This window comes from Canis lupus, chromosome X (genome assembly GCF_048164855.1).
Source record: "Canis lupus baileyi chromosome X, mCanLup2.hap1, whole genome shotgun sequence".
NCBI lineage: Eukaryota > Metazoa > Chordata > Mammalia > Carnivora > Canidae > Canis > Canis lupus.
In genome coordinates, this window is record NC_132876.1 from 69,030,433 (window position 1) to 69,048,968 (window position 18,536).

At 44.7% G+C, this 18,536-nt stretch overlaps 1 protein-coding gene across 1 annotated transcript in view; it reads right to left on the reverse strand.

Annotated features, from left to right (window-relative positions):
• GJB1 (gap junction protein beta 1) overlaps positions 1-9,203 on the reverse strand; it is a 32,018-nt gene extending 22,815 nt beyond the window's left edge. Inside the window, exons 1-2 of the mRNA XM_072815904.1 lie at positions 8,854-9,203; positions 7,594-7,665 (exon numbers count right to left, since the gene is read on the reverse strand). The gene's annotated coding sequence lies outside the window, so the exon portion shown is untranslated. The remainder of the gene's footprint in view (positions 1-7,593; positions 7,666-8,853) is intronic.
• Positions 9,204-18,536: the final 9,333 nt, after the last annotated feature.

Sequence of the window (18,536 nt, forward strand, 5' to 3'; positions counted from 1 at the left end):
ATACTCTTACACTGACTTGCAGAGAGGATTACATTACAGTCTAGTGGGTTTGTGGAGGTGGATTCCTGGTCCTGACTTGCTGGTCTCTAATAGAGGGCTGAGGAAGCCTATTCTGAGAGGGCAGGTGCATGGGCAGGCCCATCAGGAGAGGCTGGGTCAAGGCAAAGACTGAGACAAGGGCAGAGCAACCCCAACCTTGATAGCTCTAAACCTGTGTTTCCAATGGCCTTCTAACTATTTCGTGGATGTTCCTCAGGCACCTCTCTTAGTATGCTGGAGTCAGCTGGTACTGGCAATGGATTATTAATTTTTTAAGGACTTAATTTTTTTAGAGAAGTTTTAGATTCACAGTAAAAATTGAGAGGGAGGTACAGGGATTTCCTATGTACCCCTGCCCCCATTCACAATGGCTTACTCCATTATCAATATCCCCCATCAGAGTAGTACATTTGTTGTAACTGATGAACATACATTGACACATCATAATCACCCAAAATCCAGAGTTCACCTTAGGATTTACTCTTGCCGTTGTACATTCTATGGGTTTAGACAAATGCATAATGACATATATCCACTGTTATAGTATCACACTTAGTGTTTCCACCATCCTCCAAATCCTCTGTACTCTATCTATTCATCTCTCCCCCAACCCCCAGCCCCTGGCAACCACTGATCTTTTTACTGTCACCATAGTTTTTGCCTTTTCCAGAATGTTATATAGTTGAAATCATACAGTAGGTACCTTTTCAGATTGACTTCTCTGAACATGTTTAGTTTTATATGCAATCACCAGACCATTTTTCTTTTCTTTTTTTTTTTTCAGACCATTTTTCAAGGTGTCTTCCATTTTACAATCCTGTCAGCAATAAACGACTGTTCCTGGTGCTCCATATTCTTCCCACCATTTGATATTGTTAGTACTCTGGATTTGGGGCACTCTAATAAGTGTGTGGTGGTATCTTGTTGCTGTTTTAATTTGCATTTCCCTAATGGCACTTGATGTGAAGCATATTTTCATGTGCTCATTTGCCATTTGTATATGTTGTTCGATGAGGTGTCTGTTAAGGTCTTTGGCCCGTTTTTCAATCAGATTGTTTTCTAATTACTGAGTTTTAAGAGTTCTTTGTATACTTTGGGTAATAGTTCTTTATCAGATATGTCTTTTGCAAATATTTTCTCCCAGTCTGTCATTTGTGTTCTTATTCTCTTGTCATTGTCTTTCACCGAGAAGTTTTTAATTTAAAATTTAAGCTTATCAACTCTTTCTTTCATGCATTATGCCTTTGCTGTTGTATCTAAAAAGTCATTGCTTTACCCAAGGTCATCTAGGTTTTCTTCTATGTTATCTCCTAGGAGTTTTAGTTTGGTGTTGTACATTTAGTTCTAGATCCATTATGAATTAATTTTTGTGAAGAGTGTAAGGTCTCTTTCTAGATTTTCTTTCTTCTTTCTTTCTTTCTTTCTTTCTCTCTTTCTTTTCTTCTTTCTTTCTTTCTTTCTTTCTTTCTTTCTTTCTTTCTTTCTTTCTTTTTGCATATAGATGTTCACTTGTTCCAGAACCATTTGTTGAAAACACTATCTTTGCTCCATTGTATTGCCTTTGTTCCTGTGTCAAAGGTCAGCTGACTATATTTATGTGGGTCTATTTCTGGGCTTCCTATTCTGTTCCACTGATCCTTTCCTCTATTCTTTTGCCAATGCCACAAGTCTTGATTACTGTAGCTTTATAGTAAGTTTTGACATTGAGTTTTGTCAATCCTCTGAATTTGTTCTTCTCCTTCAGTATTATGTTAGTTATTCTGGGTCTTTTGCCTCTCCATTTAAACTCCATAAAATCAGTTTGCTGATATCCACAAAATAACTTGCAGGGATTTTGAGTGGGGTTGCTTTGAATCTCTGGATCAAGTGGGGAAGAGCTTACACCTTGACAAAATTGAATCTTCCAGTCCAAGAATATGGAGTATCTATATATTTAATTCTTCTATGGTTTTGTTATCTTCCTATAGATCTTACACATATTTTGTTAGATTTATACCCAAGTATTTCATTTTAGAGGAATGCTAATGTAAAATGTAATATTGTAATGTAATATTGTGGGTTTTTTTTACATTTTTATTTATTTATGATAGTCACAGAGAGAGAGAGAGAGAGAGAGAGAGAGAGAGAGAGAGAGAGGCAGAGTCACAGGCAGAGGGAGAAGCAGGCTCCATGTACCGGGAGCCTGACGTGGGATTCGATCCCGGATCTCCAGGATCGCGCCCTGGGCCAAAGGCAGGCGCCAAACCACTGCGCCACCCAGGGATCCCTAATATTGTGTTTTTAATCTCAAATTGCAATTGTTCATTACTGGCATTTAGGAAAGTGATTGACCTTTGTATATTAACCTTATATTCTGCAACCTTGCTATAATTGCTTATTAGTTCCAGGAGTCTTTTGGTCAATTCTTTCAGATTTTATGGACAATTATGTCATTTGCAAACAAAGGCAGTTTTATTTATTACTCCTCAATCTGTATAACAACTTTTTTTCCTTTTCTTGTGTCATTTGCATTAGCTAGATCTTCCACTACCATGTTGAAAGGAGTGGTGTGAAGGGGACATGTTGGCTTGTTCCTGATCTTAATGGGAAAGCTTTGAGTTTGTCATTCCGTTGTGGTCTGAGGGCAGACATTGTATGATTTCTATTTTTTGAATTTATTAAAATGTGAGGATTTTTTTGTCACAGAATGTGATCTCTCCTGGTGAATGTTCCATATGAGTTTGAGAAGAATGTGTATTCTGCTGTTGTTGGGCAAAATAGTCTATGGATGTCAATTGTATCCAGTTGATTGATGGTGCTGGTGAGTTCAACTATGTTCTTGCTGATTTTCTACCTATGGATCTGTCCACTTCTGACAGAGGGGTGTTGAAGTTTCCAGCTGTACTAGTGGCTTCATCTCCTTGAAGTTCTATCAAATTTTGCATCACATAAAGATAAGGAAGACTTTTTCAAGATAGGGGAGAGAGATCAGGCTTAACTCTGAATACAAAAAACAAACAAACAAACAAACAAACAAAAAACAGACAAATGGGGATTTAGAGCCAAGGAGAAGAAGGAGAGGGTCATTGGATGGAAAGTTACAAAGAGGAGATGTTAAGGATGGAGGATTCTTGCTAAATTTACCTCACAGTCTTGTTAGAGACGGGCCAAAGACTTAGAAATCAAATATAGGAACTGGAGAACTTGATCAGATATCAAAGGTAGGAGGATGACGTAGCAGGAGTCTTTGCTAAAACTGGGCTGGACAGGCCAAAGACAGAGAGGGCCACAGTTGAGGCCTAGTGAAAACAGGACTTACAGGAACCTAAAGTGTGGTTAAGGGGAGGGTCTTTGTCAATTTCTCCTCCTGTTCAAAGAAAGAAGAGACCTTCTTCTTTCCTCTAAAGATTTAGGTCCATTTATCATCTGATCACCCTTTTGTTCATTAAGGACCAGTTTTTGAGACTTGGTAGTAGAAGGTATTTGTTGGATGGTGTGAGCCATCAGGCACTCAGTAATGGGAACTTCCATGAAAAAAAAAGTAAAACAAAGATTAATGTTAGAGAAGGTTATAAATCCAGTTCCTGAGCCTAGAGCTAGTCAGAAAATGTCTATATACTGGGCTCAGAGCATCTTTCAATGGTGGAATGAAGACAACAGTGGAAATCTGACAGATTTTTTTGGTTTGAAGTTTGCATGGTTATTTCTTAGAGGAGACCATGGAAGATGCACATATCCCAGTGAGTGTCCTACAGGGCCCACAGAGCAGCAGGCACAAAGATCACCCATATATGATCTGCTGTGGTGATGACTCTTTTGAATTCATATCAAGTTGTCCAGCTTCAGTATATAGGGCTTCTTTGGATTCTGGGGGAAAGGTCAGCTACAAGACAACCTGCAGTCCCAATAAGTTCTGGGCATTCATGGTACCAAATCAGGAGAGAGGGAGAAAAATTGGAAATACAAAGTTGGAGAGTTGTAGCCAGACACTGAAGGAAATGAAAAGAATTAAGAATTGGTAAGGACTGACATAATGTGTAGGATGACAAGACCCAGTCCAATTTATAGATAGATAACAAAGTGGTAAGTAAAATGAGTTTAACAAGAGTTGAAAAATAGCTCAAAGACAATGAATGGGAATAGCATCTAATAAGCCACAAAGACATGCTATGGTTTTTGATTGAGACATAAAATTTCTCTTAGTCACCCCCACCTTTTTGATTCTTGCTTACAAAATAAGACTGATCTCATTAAATTTGGCCTGATTACTAACATAAATGTGGGAAGAGTGGTAAGTGACCACATAGGCCTTTTTTAAGTCTGCCTTGCTGAAACTTTTTTTTGAGATGGGGTGGTGTGGGGGGGGGGAGCAAAGGGAGAGGGAGAGAGAGAATCTTAAGCAGGCTCCACCTCGCACAGTGCAGAGCCCAACACAGGGCTCTATCTCAAGACCTTGTGATCATGACCTGAGCCGAAATCCAGAGTCAGATGCTAAACCAACTGAGCCACCCGACCACGCCTGCTGGAACTTTTCATAAGTAATCTCACATTAGACCTTCAAAAGCCTTCTGGAGCCAAGCCAAGAACTTGCCACCAGATTTCGCCTGTAATACCTATAGATTTGGGTGAATTTCTCTCTTCTCGAGATTCCCCCCCACACACACACACAAACAACCTGCTCAGAAGTGACCCTCCTTATTCATCTGTAAGGCTGGGAACCCTGTAAGTCAGGTACCAGGCAGTTTTCTCAAGAGGGCTTTGCAGGCATTGGTTCCATAAAAGTCAACCTTGTTCCTTAAAACTGGTCATATCTGATTCTGTGCACATCATTCTTAAATATGACATTCCGATCAAAGCTTTGGTTATATAGGCAATGTTTCCAATTATACCCTATTACAAAGAAGATAGATTCTTATTGAATTTGTGCAAATAATTATATTGCCACAGAAATAAAAATGCTCAGTAAGAGTTTTCAAATTCTGGAGAGATTAGTTTGGGAGAAAAGATAAATGTTTCATTTCTGTTTACAAAAGAATAATTTACTAGTTGTTACAAGTATAGATAACTTGACAGAAAAAAGTGTTTATTAAATCCAGCATCAATATTCCAAACAAAAGCCATAATTATCCTTCATCAGTTCACTCAGTCCCATGGAATTCATCCTTGCTCTGCTTGATCTTGGGTTGGCAGTTTTATGAACCCACTGGAGTTCTGAAAAATATTTTTTTTAAAAAAGTAATTTCTAGGGCAGCCCTGGTAGCGCAGCGGTTTAACGCTGCCTGCAGCCTGGGGTGTGATCCTGGAGATCCAGGATCGGGTCCCGCATCGGGCTTTCTGCATGGAGCCTGCTTCTCCCTCTGCCTGTGTCTCTGCCTCTCTCTTTGCTCTCTCTGAATGAACAAATAAATAAATCTTAAAAAAAAAAAAGTAATTTCTACACCCAATACGGGGCTTGAACCTACAACCCTAGGACTAAGAGTCACAGCTCCACCAACTGACCCAACCAGGTGCCCAGAGTTCTGAAAATCTGGACTCAGTTCAGTGGTGTGGTCTCAAAATCATTTAAGCAATGCCATCAGAAGCCTGTGTCCCAGACTACATGGCACAGTCCTTTCCAGGGCTCGCTGAGACTATTAAATTTTCAGGATTTTTGTGAGTGGGTGGCCATCACATTGGTAAATCTGAAATTGGCCAGTGTGGGCATATTTACACCATAGGAATCATCAAATAAAGTCTCCCTCCACCACCCACCCATATCTGGTTAGTGAACACTTACCAGAACACCACTGGGCACTTCCAACTCAATTTGTCCTAAACTGAGCTCCCTATCTCCTCCCATAACACCTGCTTCTCATCCTAAATTATCAATCTCTATGTGAATTATGTTCCCATAGACCCAGCTATCAAACAAGAAATCTCTGGAGCTGTCCATGGCTCTTTCTCCCCATCACTCAGCGTTATCAATCACTGAATTTTGTCAACTCTTCCTCAGGAGTATTTTCCTGAACTGATCCTCTCTGTCAATATCTTAGTTCACACTCCAATCATCTCTTGCCTTCAAGATTGCAGTAGCCTCTTGAGTGATTTGCTTACCCCTACTACATCTGGACATTATTTCCCACGTAATCCTCCTAAAAACCCTCAGTGCAGTCCAGTCACTTGCCATCATATAGACTATAGGAAGCTTTCCTTCACCTGTGGAAGAATGTCCAGGACCTTCAGCAGCCCCCACAAAAGCCTGCATATTGTGGCCATGAGTCTTCCTCAGACACATATTCCCACTCCTTCCTATGATACACCCATTGTCCAGTATGAATTGCTTATCGTTCCCTCAGTGTGGCCTACACTTTCAAAACTTTATGCTTTGGCCTATGTCATTCCTTCTGTCTAAAATCCTCTAAACCACTCAGAGCCTGGAAAATTTCTCCTCTTCTTTAAAGACCTAGCTCAGAGGACACCTGTGTGGCTCAGCTGGTTGGGCATCTGCCTTTGGCTCAGCTCATGATCCCAAGGTCCTGGGATCGAGTCCCACATTGGGCTCCCTGCTTGGTGGGGAGCCTGCTTCCCCCTCTCCCTCTACTGCTCCCCCTGCTTCTGCTCTTTTTTTCTCTTTCATATAAATAAATAAAATCTTTTTTAAAAAGATCCAGCTCAGGGCAGCCCTGGTGGCTCAGCGGTTTAGCGCCGCCTTCAGCCCAGGGCGTGATCCTGGAGACCTGGGATCGAGTCCCACGTCGGGCTCCCTGCATGGAGCCTGCTTGTGCCTGTGCGTGTGTGTGTGTGTGTGTGTGTGTATCTCTAATAAATAAATACAATCTTTAAAAAAAAAAGATCCAGCTCAGAGTTAATATCCTTGGTGAATTCTCCCAAGAAAAGACAGTCTCCTCCCCCCACCACACACGCAGTCTGCTTGTGCCTCTAATAGGGAACTAATCACACAGTGTTGTTGCTATGTTTTAAAGGTCTGGCCCCCTCACCATACCGTGTCTTACCCCAGAGATTCGCACAGCACTTGCAACATAGTGAGGATGCCAAAAATGTTGAAAGAATAGATGAGAAGGAGAATGAATGGAATTGATTCCTAGCTTTAATAACTGGATTGTTTCCCTGTTTATTGCGTAAAAGCCCCAGCCTTAAGCCCCCACTCTGGTGCCCCCAGCTTCTTATTCCTACCTTGGTGCCCTGTGTGACACCTTAGTCTTCACAAGAGTAGTGCTTTATCCAGCTCTTGCCAAACCTTTTGACATCTGGCATCCTGCTCTGGAAGCCTGGGCCACATGGCAGAGCCTCTTTCACTGGCTGCCAACCACCTGCCTGCCTGGGCTTCCTTCTAGTGTCTGATGCATTCCAGATGTTTGCTCTGTCTGTTGAAACAGCTGGCTGGGGTTTCTGTTGCTGCTCCTGGGATCTTCTGCTTTCCCCCAGTCTGCCCTCAAAGTTTTGGCCATCTCCATTCTTGCTTCCACTGCTACCAAGGGAGTCTCATTTTTATCACTATCCAACCAGAAGATTAGGTAGAGCAAACTGATTAAATTCATGGACTCCAGACTTTAACTGTCTAGATTCAAATCTCACCTCTTCCACTTACAGCCAGTTGTGCAATCTCGGGGCAAGTCACTTCATCTCCTTGAAGCACAGTTGGCTCACCTGCAAAAGGGGCATGATAATGATAGCTACATTATAAGGTCAATGTGAGATTTTTTTCAAAGATTTTATTTATTTGAGTGAGAGAGAAATAGAGCAGAGGAAGGAGAGGGAGAGAGAATCTGAAGCAGACTTGCACTCAGCGCAGAGCCTAATGTGGGGCTCCATCTCACGACTGACCACAAGAGCATGACCTGAGCCAAAACCAAGAGTGGGACCCTTTAACGGAATGTGCTATCCAGTCGCCCCAGGTCAATCAACGTGACATTTAAATAGGATAATGGGCTTAACACAATACTTGGCACATATTACTCAATAACTATTTGCTATCATTATTATTTGTATGTTTCCAGTATCTAGAACAGAGCTGGCACTCAACCAACCGTATGTGTTGAGAGGGAAGGAGGAGAAAGAATAACAATCACTGGCTACTTAAGGTTTCCTGATCAAAGTCTACTCCACCTGCTAATTCCACTCCCACCTCACGATGTAAATACATTATGGCCATTTGTTTCTGCCACTCACCTATTTCTTTAGTTCCACCTTCTCCAGGAACCCTTTGTAGTTGAGAGCCAATAGCTTCAATCATCCCCACCTGACTTGTAAAACTCTCACAATTGCCCACTTGCACTTTTCACTGCAATTACATGCATTTATCCTGATTCCTTAGCCGCTGCCACCCCCACCCCCGCCCCACCCTGGTTGCACTGACCCCAAGATGCATCGCTGGCATCTCCGGGCTATACATTACACTGAATCTTAGCCACTTCTCCCTCCACCACGGGTATGTGCTTTCTGCATTTTCGGCATTAGCCCTTGTTGCCTCTGATCGTCAGGGCAAGGACTGCATGTAAACTAATGAGAACAGCCAGAGCCTCGAACAGAGAAATGCTTGAGAATTGTTTCATGGGCAGCCCCGGTGGCGCAGCGGTTTAGCGCCGCCTGCAGCCCGGGGTGTGATCCTGGAGACCCAGGATCGAGTCCCACATCGGGCTTCCTGCGGGGAGCCTGCTTCTCCCTCTCCCTGTGTCTCTGCCTCTCTCTTCGCTCTCTCTGAATGAATAAATAAATAAATCTTATTAAAAAAATAACCACTCTAAAAAAAAAGATAAAAAAAAGAGAATTGTTTCATGATGGAGAGAAGGCGGAAGCAGAAGCTGGGGAGGGGATAGGATTTGTGTATTCACTTACTTTTCACCCCAGCAGGAGCAGAAAGCATGCCTCTTCTTTTCTGTTCTTTGGCTACATTCCTCTCAGAGGCCAAAGCCGGCAAGCTTGGACAATGCAAATGAGCTGTGGATGGGACTTAGCCAAGGGGTCCCCAAAGGGCTGGCTGGGAGGTATTAGAAAGGGAAGGTGCCCTACATATTTTTCAGCACCTTCTTTGTTTCCCCCAGTGGCAAACTACTCTTTTCTCCTAAAGACACAATATCAAAGTGCAAAAGCTCCCTCCCAACAGATGCCTGAGTCTCAGAGCATTTTGCAGACTGGGTGGTCCCCAAGTCTCTGGGGATACTCAGACTCCCGGGAAGTTGTTGTGCACTCTCTATGCACAAAGCCCCATACAAGGCAGTGTAAATCCCAGGCGGAACTGGAAGCTTTCAATCACAGGCTCTAGCTGTGGCATAAGAGGCACAGCAGAGAAATGGTGATGATTGTGTGAGCATGAAAGAGCAATTGAGCCTACCAGCGCCGAAAGGGGACAAATTTAGGCAGTTCTTTGCTAACTTCCTGCTATAGATCTACCGGTTTCATTTGACCTTACCCAGGAAAGCACGCTGTGAAGAGGGGCGTGGGCACAGCATGGGTAGGGCCCCTTGCCCAGGTGAAAGTCCATTCATTCACCTATTTAAATGGACTGGGTCTGGGACAGATTCTTAGTTCAGTCTCAGTCCCCCTTCCCTCTCCCCACTCATTAACGACTCATGGTCCATTTCCTCTCTAGGACTGTGGTCTCCAGCAAAGGTGCCATAGGTGCCCAGTACAGACGCCCCAAGACCCCACAGAAATGCCTGAAAACTCCCCATCTAATTGTGCCTTCTTGGACCGCTGCCTCAGCGAGGTCGGCCATTGGAGCCGGGACAGCTTGACCTTTGCTAGGAACTCAGAGCTGCCGGAGGTCTAGAACTGAAGGGAAACCGAGGCAGAAGCCCCGCTGGCGTCTCTCCCTCACCACTTCCCCTTCCATCAGGGAAGTGAAGGGAAAAGCTTTAAAGGACAGCGATGGGTTAAGCTCCTTATAAGGAAGCGAGCCTCCTCTTTCCTGTACAGCAATCGTTTTGCGCTCCTCTATGTTTTAAAGTACGCGGCAAAGACGACGCCGGACAGGCTTCACCCAAACCATTCCCCCGGGCGTGGGGGCCAACTAGGAGCCAAGGGAGAGAGGACGGAGCGGGGCGGGGAGGAGGCAACCGAGCGAAGCATCGGAGGGATGAGTCATCAAAAAGAAGCGAGGCAAGAGAGCGGAACTAGTCACCGAAGCCGGGAAGGAGCCGAGCATTCATTAGACGGGCGTGATGTCAATCACATCCGCTCCGCAAATGCCCTGAGAGCCTTCGGGGCCTCCCAGACCGGAAGAAGGGTCTCGGTGGGCGGGTCTAACGGCCTTGAAATCGGAAAAGACCGAGCGGAGCCGCCTTCAGAGGAGTGCGTTTCGGCACCGGCAGGCTTCTTGGAAAGATGGCGTTTGCCATCAAGGTCACATGGCCACCTTACGGGACTAACGGAAATACTAACTGGGAATAATAGGAACGGCCCTCTGTGGGATCCGGATTTTCAGAAGCAGTCTCAAATCAAAATCCACCCCCCTCTCCAGTAGACTCATTTGTCAGAACACATGTCCTAAACTACAACATCAAAACAATATGTGGAGGGGTGGAGTTTCACCAGGGCTCTCCTCTCTCTAGGAGCAGGAGATCTTGAGGGAACCCAGGGGCCAGGGTGACAGCAGAGTCCCAAGGCAGCACCGATGCTCCCCACTGGGTCTGCCATCTCACCAGATCTATGTTAGGCTAAAGACTGAGCAGCTTGGTCTAACCTCTGACTTCTCACCTGTTTTGAAAGGTTGCCTTGTACATTGAACCAGAGAAGTTCACCTACATTTAGGCTTTACTTGATTGGATAAGAAATGTGAGTTTACCCATAAATTCATCTGCTTGTATGTTCTTTTGTTCATATTCTTGCTGACTCTCCTAGCAGCTGTTACTTTTTAAAAATTTCAAGCCTAGGGGATCTGTGGGTGGCTCAGCGGTTTAGAGCCGCCTTCAGCCCTAGGATGTGATCCTGGAGACGGGATCAAGTCCCACGTCAGGCTCCCGGCATGGAGCCTGCTTCTCCCTCTGCCTGTGTCTCTGCCTCTCTCCCTGTGTCTATCATGAATAAATAAATAAATAAATCTTTAAAAAAAATTTCAAGCCTGGGGGCATTGGGTGCCTCAATGGTTGAGCCTCTGCTTTTGCTCAGGTAGTGATCTCGGGGTCCTGGGATCGAGTCCTGCAGGACTCCCTCTGCCTATGTCTCTGCCTCTCTGTGTCTCTCATGAATAAACAGATAAAATGTGTTTAAAAATTGCAAGCCTGTTGAAGCTAAACTACAGGATAAAACGGGATTTGTTAACTTCTTCACCTATCTAGGGAGGGGGCTTCCACTTCTGTCGCCCTGTAGTGTAGAGACCCTGGAAAAGCAGGGCATATAAAAGTAGGGATCTGAGAATGGAATCCTTTCAATCGAACTGATTCCTTGCCTTTTCACTTAGGCCATCTCCACGCTCCTGCTCACAATCCAAAGGCCAGACTAAGAGCTAGCCCAGGATTCATTAGCACTCAGAAGAGCCTGAAAAGGTAATGCCTCTAGAGGGTAGCACACAGCAGAGAATCGGACTCTAAGAGGGCCTGAAAATGGAGGCAGCATAGGGGGGATTGGCTTTTTTACTGGTTCAGTCTTGTCCTTGCCCAGTTGGGGCCACCCCAATTCAAGCCACCTCCTCAATCTACCCTCTAACATTGCCCCATCGTGAGGCACCATCAGACCAATCTGGTTTCACTTTTATTGATGGCTTTGAATGTATTCAAGAATGGGGTTTGATGGGGAAAGTTTGCCACCATTTATTCTGTTGTCTGAGGCCCTGGTTCTCCTTCCCCTAATCTTTCAGAAGGGCTGTAGAAAGCCTAAGTGTAGCCTCACAGAGCGGATTTCTTTTGGAGGAGCTTGGGCTCAGTCATTCTAGAACAGTATAGCCCACTTGGGAGGAAACAACAGTTAAACCTGAGTGCATGGAGGAACCAGACCCTTTTACCATGACTTCCTTGGCCACCCTAGGGACACGTGACAATTTCTTGTGCTCAGGTGTCAAAGAGAGCTTCTATCATCTGTTGAGGATATTCAAGCAATCTTGAGAGTGTGTGTGAGTGGGCGGTGGGTGGGAGGAGTGGGGACTTGGCAAATACGGTCCTATAATTCTAAGGAAAATACATGTCCCCAGGGGTACTCTGAGGACAAGAGCAACTTTGGAGGCAAAGGGAAGGACATCCATGAGGCCTGGGGTGGCACTTTCCCTTTCTCCCTCTTCTTTTCCCTCACCCAAACTACCCCCCTCCACCAGTGTCTACCCTAAGGAAAATGTTCTACCCTAAGGGAAGGAAGCTAGCCCTATCCCTAGATGCCTGGAGGCAGTCTGGTGCCCTAAACTTAGGAAGGAGACTGCTACACCATTGTGCTATAGTCTTTTTCTGACACCAGGTGGCACCAAATTATAATCATAACTGAAGAAACAGGCAGGAAATGGACCTTGAGAGCCCTTGAACTATCTTCCTCTCCCTCCCTGCTCCCCACACAGATTGAAGAGGAAGAACCCTTTATGATATGGTGGATAGCTCTGCCTCAGTGAAAACACTCTAGTCTAGCTTAAGCTAGAGCCACTTCCAGGTAAAGATCCCTAGGATTTATATGTGGCCTTGGTCTCTGCTCTTCCTGGAGACCTATGTCTCAGTCAGAAACAAGGTGACTTTCCTGGAATCTTTCCAGATGCCTCCATCCTGTAGAAGAGTTGCTTTTCTGCAAGGAGGTTAGCGAAGAATTACAGGCATGAGACCTACAAAGGCTATGCTCATCCCCCCCCCCCCCCCCCCCCCCCCCCCCCGCCATGCTGATCTCCGTTCGGAAGGACTACATACTACATACTCTTTCATGGGTATGCTGGGAATGACCATGTGTCTCCAAGTTGCGATGTGGCCGACCGGACCGGCCTCATCACCTCTTGCAGGCAAATGGGACTGCTTCCAGCACCTCTGACCCACTCCATAAATTCCCACTCCTAGGCTCCTCCACCTAAAAAGCTGTCCTCTCTCAGCCATTTCTGTTTGTCCAATCTATCCCACTTATCGAGGTGCAGAGAGACCTCCAAGAAGCCTTCCTTGATTCCCTCCAGTCTGAAGGGGCCTCCCGCTCTGCTAAATTGCTATAACAACTTGTGCCGTTTGCCTTATTCTTATACTTTATATTGTAGATCTCTGTGAACATATCTCCCCTACAAAATTGTGAGCTACCCAAAGGCAAGGGCTATAGATTGTATTTCTTTCTTTTTTTTTAATAAAGATTTTATGAATATATTCATAAGAGAGAGAGAGAGAGAGAGGCAGAGACCCAGGCAGAGGGAGAAGCAGGCTTCCTGCAAGGAGCCCGATGTGGGACTCGATTCTGGATCCTGGGATCAGGCCCTGACCTGAAGGCAGAGACTCAACCGCTGAGCCACCCTGGCATCCTTTTTTTTTCTTTTAAATCCTGTACTGACGAACACGGTAGGCACTCAATAAATAATAATAGTGTCTTACATTCGTATAGTGCTTACTGTTTACAAAGCATATTTACATCCATTTTCCCATTTAATCCTCACAACGGCCCTGTGAGGTAGGTGTTACTGTCCCCATTTTGCAGATAAGCCAACAGACTCAGAGAAGCCAAACAACTTTGCCAAGGTCATACAGCTAGGAAGAGGCAGAGATGGGCCTGAATGCACGTTTTCTGGCCCTAAATTCAGTTCTCATCCTTCTGTGGCCAAGCTGTTGGCTGGAAATCGCTTCATGGAGACTGAAGCCATGGGGCTCATCATGGGGACTGGGAAATGGGAGATCGAAAGGTCAGACTCCTCCTGTTTCATTTCTGCTCCCTTCTCTCCTCCCTCCCTCATTTCCAAAGAGGATTTCAGAATGCGATCTTATTTTGTTTAAGAATGTGCTGGAGTGAGATGTCCTTGTGGAAAATGTGGGGTGAAGACAGGACAGTAAGGTGTATTCACAGCCAGTGACTAATGGATCTTTGTCAGCCTGGAGGGAGGTCCCTGGTCTCTCTGATAATTTAATTAACAATTTGGATGGGGACATTGATGGCGTGCTGATCAAATTTGTAAATGACATGAAGCTGGATTCAGGAAGATCCCAGGAGGCCATAATGAACCAGGAAAATGAAATGTAATGTTTCACAGTTTGTCACAACCAAATGCTTCAGTGCAAGGTAGGAGAGACATGACTTAATAACAATCAGTGTGAAAAGGTTTCAGGAGTTTGAGGTGCCTGTAAGCTCATTATTTTTGACACTAGCTGCCCCAAATGCTAATGCATTGGAGGCCAGGATGCAGGAACCCACAGTTGGGCTTTCTTCACTGCTCATTAGACCACAGTGGAAGATTGTCTTCAGTCTCAGACACCACATATGAACAGGGGCATTAGCATCCTGGAGCATGCACCATGAGAGACAGACACCAGGAGGGTGGGAGGATTTAAAACCGCCATGTATGAACTACCGGAGCTCTTTAACCTGGAGAAGGGATCACCAGGATGATGGTGGTGGTTCAGGAACGAGTTTTCAAATATTGGAAAGTTTGTAATATAGAAGAGGGATTCGCCTTATTTTGCTTTGTAAGAGGGTGCCATTAGGAGCAAAAGGGTGAGTGTTATGGAAAAAGATATTTTGACTCACCCCAAGGAAGAACTTTATAATGGTTTGAGATGCCCAAATATTGTGCAATGATCTCCTTTGAAAGAACAAGATTTTCGCATCACTGGAGGTATTTAAGCAGAGACAAGATAACTATTTGGGAAGGAGGTTACAGAAAGGAATCAAGCATCAGATCATAAGGGTGGGGAATTAGGCAACCATTAAGGCTGCTTTTGACACTGTAATTTTGAGATGGGGGGGTTGCTGGAGGTGAAAATAGTCTTAGCTTTCAGAGTAGGTACCTCTTAACCTGTTCTTATCTCTGTTTCTAGTCTCTCCTCCTCCAGCCTGCCCTGCATCTAGGCTCCAGAAATATTTTCCTGAATACTTTACCATGAGACCTACCAGCTCAAGTATCATAAAATCTCAGTAACCCTGGTCATCTGGTTTGAACCTTTATCAGATGCTTCCATTGCTTTTACATCATCCATATGGAGTGGTTGTCCAGTGGTTGCTTGATTATCTCTGGAGCAGCCTACCTTTTGGGAGAGCCCATTCCAATTCCAGAGAGTACTACCAGTACTACCAGTCATTAAAAAGTTCTTGCTAAAAACAGCAGTGTGCTTATATTAGACTAAGCAATGAGCTTAGAATCTTTTTTCTCCTCTGTTTTTAAAATTGTTGGTAATAAATTCTACAAGGACTTCAACGAGGCTGGCGTCATAAGCTGAAACTTTTATTGTCACTTTTTCATTTTTAAAAAAAGAGGGGGAGAAGCACCTTTCTGATGTCAAACCAAAATCTGCTTTTCTTTCACTTTCATCCATTAGCTCTCAGAGCCCTTGGAGTCATACACAGGACAAATCCGCAGCTTCCTCTTCCCCATGAGCCCAGTCATGATTTGCTGACAATGGACACATCTCTTGGGATTTGCCAGTTCCCACACTATTCTCACCACCTTTTCTCTGCACATACTTTCATTGACATCTCCCTTGAAGTGTGATGCCTGCACTGAACAGACAGGTCCTCAAGTATGGTCTGACCAGTGCAGAGTAGCACAGGATGATCACCTCCTTCATTCTGGACATTATACCCTTACTAATACAGCCCAAGGTCACAATACTTTCTGTAGCAACCAAACCATGCTTCTTACCCATACTCACAATGAGCTTTCATTTACCCCAAAACTCCTTTAAGCGCATCTCTCACATCCTACATTTGCAATGTTAAATTTGGGACTTCAAGGCAGGGCACCTGTGGGGGGCTCAGGGGTTGAGCATCTGCCTTTGGCTCAGGTTGTGATCTTGGGGTCCTGGGATTGAGTCCTGCATCAGGCTCTCCGCAGGGAGCCTGCTTCTCCCTCTATGTTTCTGCCTCTTTCTCTGTGTTTCTCGTGAAAAAATAAATAAAATCTTTAAAAATTTTTGGGGGGACTTCAAATATATGACCTTATCTTTGTCCCTATGAACTTGTATTATCTTGTAGTGAGTCCATTACACCAGCCTCTTGACATCTCTGTGAAACCTGATTCTGTCATCTCACCTTTTGGCTCTCTCTCCCAGCTGTATGTAATTTTCAGGTTTGATCTGATGACAGTAAAACAGAACCCTGTGGTATGCAGTCGTTCAACAAGCTAATAACCAGCCTAGGTTTATCTTTACCCACCCCACATTTCTCCATGGTGTCCCAAGTATCATGAGAGGATGTTCTGTTGAACTCCAGATACATCATAGGTCTAGCATTCTCCTCATCTATCCATCCAGACACCCTAGCAAAGGAAATGAGCTGAGCGGGGAGTTACTTGTTTGTCGTGACTCTACACAGGGGCTGAGAGAGTGTCGCTTCCTTTTGTAAGTGCTCACCAGCCACCCTCTTAATCATTTGTTCTAGAATCCTGCCCTCAATCAATATCAAACGTATTGATCTGTACCTTGTGGGATTCATGTCTTCCCATTTTTTAGAGTGTGGTGTCACGTCTGCCAGTCTCTAAGCTTCAGTGTGCATCTTCTCCGCTCTCCATAGGGTTTTCAAACTTGAGCTGCAAGTCCTTGCAATGCCCTGGGCTGTTTATCGACCCAGACTCTGAGACAGAGTTACTCAGGTAAGAGCAGCTGAAAGCTCTCTTCGCCTGAACTCCCTTTTAGGAGTCTCTCCGTGGTGCTCACTTTGTCCTTTCTACTCTGAAAACCCTTCTCCTTACAGAAGAGAAGAAACAAAAGAGAAGCTGGGAGGGGGCTGTTTTCTCTCCCTCAAGCCATTAGCAGAAGACAAAAGCAAGGTGTCCTATCACATGCAGCAACACTCCAAGTCTTCTGCTGGTATGAAGACCACCTGGCTTTTGCATCTGATGTTCTGCCCTTTAACTTGAACCCTCTGCCCTCACTGCATCTGGAGCATACCTAGACCTTCTCGTCTCCATGCTTGGCCTGAGGCTTGTCTCCTAATTTGAAATGCCCACTCTTCCAGCAGGACATTCAAATCCCTCTGTAGCCTTTCTCTAGTTCCTTTAACCTTTACCATGCAATTGAAGTCACATGCTAGATTCTGCACTTTGTTCGTTTTATCATAGTTCAGTCTTGTATTCCTGACAGTATGCATCCCAAAGGGGCTGTCTTCTATCCCTCATAGGATATAAACTAACATAGGGCCTGGCCTCCAGTCCTGATCATCATACTCACTTCCTATGGAGATTTCCATATTGATCAACCTCTGGCCCTTCACACACACCACAAGATCCCAAGATAGCTGTGTCTAGCTCCCCAAAGGACTAATATAGAAACCAGATAAATCTAAGGATGCAGGCTGGACCCAGTCTAGGCAGGAATGATTTTTGCAATGTGAAATAAAATACAAGGATAGCTTCCACATCTCTTCAAACAAGGAGCTGGGCTTTGCAGCTGGGGCTCAGGGCTGGTGGTCAGTAATGGGGCTGAGAATATTCAGGCTAGCTGGTCACAGGACCGACTGTCAGTTAGGTTGAAACTTTGCCTGTCTTGCAGGCTACCTCTTCCACCTAGGCCTTCCAAAGGTGTGAAAGGCCAACTGTAATCTCCCATTGATGGGCCCAAACAGGATTGGACCTGTGTTTGCTGCAGAACCTTGAGCTCTTAGAGGAGAACTCTAGAATATCTAAAGCCTTTTCACACAGAGAGCCTCCTAATTCAGGGGCGCACACACACACACACACACACACACACACACACACCAGAAGATGAGGTCCAGTTTGGTAATATCTGTGATGGAACAATCACAGGATCATAACAACAGAGACTCTGAATTGACCTGAAAAGTTCATGTAATCCAGTGCTCTGCTTTCAGAAGGATGAACACCAGGGCTTTCCTGAGTAGCCAGTTATTCAATTTGGCAACTATTACTGAGGACTTACTGAGTGTGTAGTAAAGTCTTTTCTTGTGTCTAATTTACTCTTTCCCCCTCTCTCATTCTCGGAAGAAATGGAGACTAGATCATCAGCTCTGCCCTTACTTAAGAGGTACATTTTTGAGGATGATATAGCACACTTGGCACACAATGATTGAATGTTATCTCATCAGCTTCTTCCTTTCTAAATAATAACAATTTTAAAAGACCTGGTCCTTTGGCACATTGATTTTGCTCCGCTCCAGACCCTCTCCAGCTTTTCCATGTATGCTGAAAATGTGTTGGCCAAGGGTAGACCCATGAATGCTTTAAAAGGCTTAAAAAGAAAAGGACCAGGGCAACTGGGTGGCTCAGTGGTTGAGTCTCTCTGTTCGGCTCAGATCATGATCCCCTGGTCCTGGTATGGAGCCCCACATCCCTCCCTGCTCAGTGAGGAGTCTGCTTTTCCCTTTCCTTCTGCACCTCCCCCACTCATGCTCTCTCTCTCTCTTTCAAATAAATAAATAAAATATTTTAAAAAAATAAAAAGAAAAGGACCATGGGAAAGGTCATATATGATTGGATG